This window comes from Salvelinus sp. IW2-2015, unplaced genomic scaffold (assembly GCF_002910315.2).
Source record: "Salvelinus sp. IW2-2015 unplaced genomic scaffold, ASM291031v2 Un_scaffold1707, whole genome shotgun sequence".
Lineage (NCBI taxonomy): Eukaryota > Metazoa > Chordata > Actinopteri > Salmoniformes > Salmonidae > Salvelinus > Salvelinus sp. IW2-2015.
The window spans coordinates 162398-168902 of record NW_019943098.1 but is presented as its reverse complement, the minus strand read 5'-3'; the positions used below and the strand labels follow the sequence as shown (position 1 = coordinate 168902).

Sequence of the window (6505 nt, the reverse complement as noted above, 5' to 3'; positions counted from 1 at the left end):
TTCACTGACACGTGTCTCGTATGAAAAGGCTCACCAACAGAGGGTGCTTCACTTAGATATTATCAAAAAGACCCATTTCAATAGGAGGAAAAGTTACATGGCATCTTTGGAAAAGTGGGTCGGGCTACAACCGTCAGACCAATGCATTTTGAGAAGACAGGAATCAAGGAAAGACAATTGAGATTGAATAGGTCTGTTTAGGTTAGGGGTACCGGTTCTTGTAGCAGGTTAGGTTAGGGGTACCGGTTCTTGTAGCAGGTTAGGGGTACCGGTTCTTGTAGCAGGTTAGGTTAGGGGTACTGGTTCTTGTAGCAGGTTAGGTTAGGGGTACCGGTTCTTGTAGCAGGTTAGGTTAGGGGTGCCTTTTCATGACAACACGGACACTTGAGTGAGTTGACAGAGTAGATCAGATCATGCTTTTAACTAGCCTGAAATCCAAGCTGATATGCTTACGTTTCAGTCTTGTTTCACCAGGCTAGCTTTTAAGGTGTAGCGAGGACAAGACATCACAACCATGTATTCATTGAGGAGAGAAGACTCTTCACGCTGTCACTCTCTCTGCCTTTCCACCATTTTGAAACCAGCTCAAATTTACACAAAACACCTCAATTTACAGGCAGGACTTGTTTTATACATTGTTTTTCTGCATGGAATCCCCAAAATAATAATTAAAGACAAACTGGAGAACACAAGACGTGATAAATTCAGGAGAAAGGAAAGATAAATGTTTTGGGAGATAACTTTTTTTTTTTTTTATTCTTTTTTTTTTAATGGCAAACAATAAGTTGCATTCCAAATGGCACCAGCTTCCCTATATAGTGCACTACTTTTGACCAGAGCCCTGTTCCCTATATAGTGCACTGCTTTAGACCAGAGCCCTATGGCTTAAGGGTTGATCCTAGATCTGGGCCTAAAAGACCAACTGCTACCCAGAGCTCCATGCCCACCAGATTCAGGGACTGTATGAATCCGGGGAGTCCAGAGAAGGGCATCTGTTTTGGGCCACAAAGATTGAGGGGAGCCCTTAACTTCCAAGCCACCACCACCACTCAACCCCCCCTTACACAGGTGCTACTATAGCGAGGCTATCCTTTAGACAAAGAGACATTTCAGAAAGACTACAGGCCTCATCTGTCATAAGGATGATAATACCACCCGTAGCCAGCCGATTGGCTATCGATGCATATGATCCAATCCAAGACAGTTTTAAAGTTTCCAGGATTGATGGACACTGTGGAGTGGGGACAAGCACACTCACAGCAGAAGCAGTGAAGGCCAATGACAGAGCCCAGCAAAACAGGAAGTTAGAAGGGGATTCTAAAGCCGTATCTATAGGAGAATGAAGAAGAGACAGCAAGACGGGGGTAATTCTAGAGCTGGGTCTACCTGACAGTATACAAGGAGGGGGATATTTTATAACTATAAACTACCAGGCACTGGATGAGACCAGAGGAAGAATCTAGAGCTGTACATACTAGACAGGCATTGGTGAGACCAGAGGAAGAATCTAGAGCTGTACATACTAGACAGGCATTGGAGAGACCAGAGGAAGAATCTAGAGCTGTACGTACATCAGGGGGCATAGTCATCATCGACTTCAGCGCCAAGATATTAGCCTGGTCCCAGGTCTGTTTGTGCTTTTGCCTACTCCACGGGCAGCATTTAGCATGACAATTACATAAGTTGGCAAGAGCCAGGAAACATACCTGCTACCAAGAGCCAGGAAACAGACCTGCTACCAAGAGCCAGGAAACAGACCTGCTACCAAGAGGCAGGAAACAGACCTGCTACCAAGATGCAAGAAAACAGACCTGCTACCAAGATGCAGGAAACAGACCTGCTACCAAGATGCAGGAAACAGACCTGCTACCAAGATGCAGGAAACAGACAGAAAACAGCCCTGGGTGAGCAACACATGGCATGAGCGTGTTACACAGGAAAACACAGCAATGCGTTTTATACAGGGGAATTACGACAGTGGAAATTGTGGCAAAATGGTTATTTTGGCCAAAAGTTGTTAACCCCTGAGCTGCAATAGTTCCATAGACACCCTTTCATTAAGCATATGGGAACCAGAGTGTTATCACCCTTTCATTAACAGGACCATATAGGGAACGCAGAGGTTATCATCCTTTCATTAAGCATATGGAACCAGAAGTGTTATCACCCTTTCATTAAGCATATGGAACCGAGGTGTTATCACCCTTTCATTAAGCATATGGGAACCAGAGTGTTAGCACCCTTTCATTACAGCATATGGAACCAGAGTGTTAGATCCTTTCAATTAAGCATATGGAACCAGAGTGTTATCATCCTTTCATTAAGCATATGGGAACCAGAGTGTTTATCACCTCCTTTCATTAAGCATATGGGAACCAAGTGTTTATCATCCTTCATTAAGCATAATGGGAAACCAGAGTGTTGCATCCTTTCATTAAGCATATGGAACCGAGGTGTTATCAAACCAGTAATGGGTTTGTCCATTTTCAACCCCATGTGCCCCAAAAAGTATTAACGTAAAGTAATCCTTGGCAATAAGTTTCAGTGTGTGAACCATACCAACCTTGTTGACACACAGACTGTTCAAAACATCATGAAACCACCCGTTGATGAGAGTATCTTAGACTCAAACAACAGGATATCATCCCTTGACACCAGAAGTTACTTTGACATCTTGACAATTGGGAGGAAAAGTGACAGAGCATTGCTTTAAAACAATACATAAATGAGTAATGACATACGATAAAAATGAACATAAAAAATTTAAAATTTGACATTACCACAGAAATTACCCCAGAAAAATCTAACATGTTGCACAATTGTGCACTGACCTTCCGTGTCTGCATGTGGGTGTGTGTGTGTGTAATTTGTAACGTGCTACACATCATGTGTGGCACACCGTTTTAGGCATGCCTGTGTGTGTGTGTGTGTGGTGTGTGTGTGTGGTGTGTGTGTGGTGTGTGTGTGTGTGGTGTGTGTAAGCATGAATCCGTCAAAATTCGAGGGCAAGCAAGGATGAGGAAACCTGTTTTTGACCAGACGCAGTTATATATAATTGGGGCTAGATAACACTTTTACACATCAAGCAATTGTCCCCAGAGGCAACCTATTCTCTAAACACTGTAAGAGCACTATTTTAACCAGGGCCTTAGGGAAGTAGTGATTTAGCCATGGGGGCCTTAGGAGTAGGCGAAAGAACGAGGGTTGCCAATTTCAGATGAGCTCAAACAGTTTTCTGCTAGCATCTCTCCACGGACACGGAACGAGAATACATGAGAAGCAACGTGAGAGATTGGGATGAGGTGAGGGTGGAAGGGTGTCCTTAATGGTTTTCTATCCAGTCTGATTGACGTAAGGATGATTGGTTGAGGGTAGAGGGGTGTCCTTAATGTTTTCTATCCAGTCTGGATTCCACCTGGTGTGGCTTCTCCATGTCTGAAACACCTCCCATGGGTAACATACAGACCTTAAGTGCCTTTTTCTGAACTAGCAAACAGTCAAGGACGGCTAGCGAGCAGGGACAAACATTTCCACCCTGTTGATGAGTAACAGTGAGAAAGTTGGAAAACAAAAAACAGCTTTAATTTGGTGACCTTTTAGTCTAAGAAAGCAGCTAGAGACCAGCTCACTAAGTAATGCTTTATAAACAGTGTGCGCACACACAGAGATAGAAAACCAGAACACAAACTACTGAGTTCCTACCGGTTTGTAAGTATCTCACCAACCAGAGAGGATGGCTCCAACTGTAACCTGCCGATCTGTTTCTAGACAAATCAGTCCGTTCTGCCCATGGCTAGATCCACACCTCTGTCTGTCTATGTGTGTGTGTCAAAAGTGCTCAATATCAGCTCAGTAACATACCTACAACATCGAAGAGTCCCAGTCATTTTAACAGGGCGTAATCCATCTATATACACCAAAGTTAACAGAAGACAAACTAACCCAACACAGAKAAGTCAATGTACACACTGGTCCTATGTGTAATGAACCTATGACCTTTCAAACCTGACCCCTTCACACCGTCTACTCCAAAAGACCTGTCCATTTATGGGGGTTCCGTATTTTTTTGGGGGGGTGGGGGCTGTTTCAGACAGAGAGGTAAGCCTTTATGACATCATAAACACTCCCCAATCTCCCCTCTTCCTTGCTCTACCCTTCTACCCTCCTCTCTCCATCTCCCGGGTCTATCCTCCTCTACCCCTCCATCTCCCGGGTCTATCCTCCTCTACCTCTCCATCTCCCGGGTCTATCCTCCTCTACCCCTCCATCTCCCGGGTTCATCTTCCTCTCCTCTTGTATTTGGTGTTGGCTGGTTTTTCTTCTGTCTGCCCCTCAGTCTTTCATTCATTCGTTCCCCTATTCATCGTTCGTCCGCTCTGTGTGTTTAAGCCATCAATTTTGTCACTCTGCTCCCCCCGATGAAATTACATGAACTGCATCTGAGAGAGACGGAGAGAAAGGAGAGAGAAAGAGGAAGGAAAGCCAGTCAGTGAGGGGAAATGGCAGAAAGACACTAAACTGCAGGGGAAAATGGGATTGTGAGTTGGGATGTACAATTGTAGGGCCATAAAGGAATTTGGATTAAGGGTGTCAGGTAGGGTTGCTTGAGTTCAGGGGATGGGGCATAACAGTGTTGTAGGGTCTGGGGGTCACCTTGGGGTCAGGCATGGGGGAGAAGGGGTTTGTGGATCTGAGTTCAGGGGATGGGGCATAACAGNTGAGTTCAGGGGATGGGGCATAACAGTGTTGTAGGGTCTGGGGGTCACCTGGGGGTCAGGCATGGGGGAGAAGGGGTTTGTGGATCTGAGTTCAGGGGATGGGGCATAACAGTATTGTAGGGTCTGGGGGTCACCTGTGCTCCAGGCATGGGGGAGAAGGGGTTTGTGGATCTGAGTACAGGCTGGTTGTACATCATGGGCTGGGTGGCCATCACCTGTACACCCCCCATCTGACCCATCTGAGGAATCTGGGGAAGAAAAAACATCAAGCTTTTCTTTTTGTTTTAATGTGTCAAGACAGTGAGAGACAGGAAAGTTGGGGGACATGTTTAGCATCAGAAGGATGTGGGCCTTCCTAGGCCCGTGGTATTAATATGGCTGTGTGAACGGCACTCACCATTCCATACATAGGCACTTGCGGTGTGGTCATGGGGAAAGGCATAGGAGCTGGAGCCTGTGTGGGAGGAGAGAGACAGACCTGGTTAACAGAGCTGAGGGACAGTTAAAGAGCCGTCAGGTGAAGGGAGAGGTAAACATGTAACGGTACAACTGACAGGATGACCTCCATGACTGTTGCTCATGGACACCACATTCATCAACACAGGTCAACGACAGATAAATACAGGTCAAATAAACAACAGATAAATACAGGTCAAATAAACAACAGATAAATACAGGTCAAATAAACATAAATACAGGTCAAATAAACAACATAAATACAGGTCAAATAAACAACATAAATACAGGTCAAATAAACAACATAAATACAGGTCAAATAAACGACAGATAAATACAGGTCAAATAAATTGCTAATAAATAAAGGCAAAATAACTCACAGGTACACTAAACAACTGCACTAAACAACTACAGGTACACTAAACAACTGCACTAAACAACTACAGGTACACTAAACAACTGCACTAAATAACTCACAGGTACACTAAACAACTGCAGGTACACTAAACTACAGGAAACACAACTACATGTAAACCCGTAAAATATACAACTACAGATAAACAGGTCAAATTAATTACAGGAAAACTAAACAACTGCATGTAAATACAGGTCAAATAAACTATAAATAAATGCAAGTAAAATAAAACTGCAAGTAAAATAAACACAGGTAAACAAACTACAGGTAAAATGATTTACAGATAAACTACAGGTAAAATAAAGAACTACATGTAAAATCAACTAAATAAATACAGGTACAACAAACTACAAGTAAACAAAACTACAGATAAATACAGGCACAATAAACACAGGTAAAACCCCCCCAACCACAGGTAAACCCCATCCACCAAGGTACCCAACCACAGGTAAACCCCCACACCAAAAAACACCCAACAAGTAAATAAACAATCAAGGTACATACAGGTAAAAATGTATGTGCCCCTTTGCTGCTATACACGTCCACTCTTCTGGAAGGCTTTCCACTAAGATGTTGGAACATTGTGCGGGCTTGCTTCCATTCAGCCACAGAGCATTAGTGAGGTCAGGCACTGATGTTGGGGGAGATTAGGCCTGGCTCACAGTCGGCATTCCAATTCATCACAAAGGTGTTCGATAGGGTTGAGGTCAGGGCTCTGTGCAGGCCAGTCAAGTTATCCACACCTATCTCGACAAACCATTTCTGTATGGACCTCGCTTGATGCACAGGGGATTGTCATGCTGAAACGAAAGGGTATTCCACACTGTTGCCACAAAGTTGGAAGTACAGAATTGTCTAGAATGTCATTGTATGCTGTAGCGTTAAGATTCATCTTCACTGGAACTAAGGGGCCAAA

At 44.1% G+C, this 6505-nt stretch overlaps 2 long non-coding RNA genes across 2 annotated transcripts in view; both read right to left on the bottom strand.

Moving 5' to 3' along the window:
- Positions 1-212: 212 nt before the first annotated feature.
- On the bottom strand, positions 213-1948 carry LOC139024617 (uncharacterized). The gene is made up of 2 exons (XR_011475949.1): positions 1890-1948; positions 213-1837 (listed from the first exon to the last, which is right to left on the bottom strand). It is a non-coding gene; the product is annotated as an uncharacterized lncRNA (long non-coding RNA).
- Positions 1949-4200: 2252 nt separating this feature from the next.
- The window catches only part of LOC112071747 (uncharacterized), a 10236-nt gene continuing 7931 nt past the window's right edge, over positions 4201-6505 (bottom strand). Inside the window, exons 2-4 of the long non-coding RNA XR_002894163.2 lie at positions 5116-5172; positions 4853-4966; positions 4201-4439 (exon numbers count right to left, since the gene is read on the bottom strand). This is a non-coding gene — a long non-coding RNA (uncharacterized lncRNA). The remainder of the gene's footprint in view (positions 4440-4852; positions 4967-5115; positions 5173-6505) is intronic.